Here is a 2,295-nt window from a genome sequence, read left to right on the forward strand (position 1 = left end):
AGTTGAAATGTTTTGTTGTGATATGAGATATTGAAGATATGGTATCAAGAGAATTTAGAATACGAAATAAAAAATAAATTATACTGGAAATATCTTGTTGTCTTTCCGAGTTATCTTGGTTTAACAGATGCTGAATTGCTAAAAGTGACAATTGCTTATGGCAGCCATTAAAGTGCCCATATCGTTTGTCATGGAGCTTTCCCCAAAGCCTGAATGGCATATGAGGCTGCATGTTTCCGTATCATTAAATGCCCCATTGATGTCAATAATAGAACAATAATCTTTTCTTCTATATTTATTAAAGGAACACATTGTGGCTCATTTTACCTGTTGTAATTGCATTCACAAGAATCTTGTTCTTGCCTTAGGTCATATTTATAGAGTCGGACACTTTTTCCGACACCTACAAAATTGGCATATTTGCTGTAAAAGAGTGACTGATTTTTTAAAATTTATTGACACTTTTCAGTGTAGAAAAGTAATGGTTAACTAATGCATATGCAACCAAGCAGTTATATTCTTTAATAGAATACACAACGCTCTACACTTCAATACAACTGTATCCAGCTCTCAGTTGTGAGAAATCTGTATGGGTTTTCAATCTCTGGATGTAAACAAGATTGTGTTCATTTACTAACGGCAAACAGAAATCTTGTAAATAAGTAATTTGCGAAATAAGATATATTTTAAGCAAGTTACATAGTTATTCATTATAAAGCTATTAAAGAGTGATTACACTTTCCTCAAACTTTTGATATTTCATAGAGAGATATCAAAAGTTTGGATTGATGGGGGTCCAGATGCTGAGACCCCCACCATTACTGAAACAAAGGTACAAATGCGCTCAGCTGAGTGCTTTACACCTTCGCTGTGATGAGCGCTCCTCCAACTCAGCCTGAAGACGTCTCTCAGACGTTCTACGTGAGCCATCTTCAGCCTAACAACGGCGAACACAGCCGAATGAGCAAAGCATTCAGCGGAGTGCTTCAGCACCTTCCTTTTTAGCAGCAGTGGGGACCTCAGCCCCCGGACCGCACCGATCCAAACTTTTTAAAAAAAAACAAGTATCTTTTTATTAAATAATTTTTGTTGTACAAAAAACAAAATTTTACAAAATACATGTACCCATGTACAGAAAAAGATACAAAACTACAAATACATTATACATTTCCCAACATAACTCCAGCCCAACGTACCCCATCCCTCCCTCCCCGGTACACCTGAAACAGGTTCCATCAATTCCAATACATGTACGATCTTACATAATCGTGTTAGTTAGAACAGTTAACGTTCCCCTCCACAATAATGCCAATCAGTAAGAAAACCAGAGATAGCAGATACAGAAAGTTAGTGTTCATACCCCTATAACTATACAAGACCATTTTGTAGGGCTCTATCTTGAGTTAGAATAGAGGAAGCTAGACCTGAATCATCCAACCACAAGGCCCACTTTTCTTCAAATTTTTTCTCAGAACCCCTTTTTAGGTAGATAGGTTTTTCCATACTAATGAGCCAGTTTATTTTATTTTATCTATGAACTCTTGACGTATAGGGGGGTAACCACTTTTGGGAAATCAGTTTCCTTGCCATATACAACATTCGAGCTATGGCCGTTTTGAACACCTCAGATCCCTGTAAGTCATCAACATATCCCAGAATACAAACATATGGTGACATTAACCCCCTTACCGCCCCAGCCATTTTTCAGATTTTCATTTTCGTTTTTTCCTCCCTACCTTCCAAAAGCCATAACTTTTTTATTTTTCCGTCGATATAGTACTATGAGGGCTTGATTTTTGTGGGACGAGTTGTAGTCTTTCGTAGCACCATTTATTGTGCCATATAATGTACTAGAAAACTAGAAAACGATTATTTGTCAGGTAGAAAATGAAAAAAACAGCGATTCCTCCATTGTTTTTTGCGCTTCGTTTTTACAGAATTCACTGTGCAATTAAAACAACATATTAATTTTATTTTGTGGGTCAATACGATTACGGCGATACCAAATATGTCTATTTTTTTCTATATTTTACTACTTTTACAAGTAAAAACCTAAGTGTAAAAAAGAAAATTTATTTTGTGTCGCCAAATTCCGAGAGCCATAACTTTTTTATTTTTCCATCGATTAAGTGGTATGAGAGCTTTTTGCGGCATAAGCTGTAGTTTTTAATGATATCATTTTGGGGTACATGCGACCTTTTGATCACTTTTTATTTCATTTTTTGTGGGAGATGAGGTGACCACAAAATAGAGATTCTGGTTTACAATTTATTCTTTTTTACGGCGTTCACTGTG

Source organism: Rhinoderma darwinii, chromosome 3, assembly GCF_050947455.1.
Source record: "Rhinoderma darwinii isolate aRhiDar2 chromosome 3, aRhiDar2.hap1, whole genome shotgun sequence".
Lineage (NCBI taxonomy): Eukaryota > Metazoa > Chordata > Amphibia > Anura > Rhinodermatidae > Rhinoderma > Rhinoderma darwinii.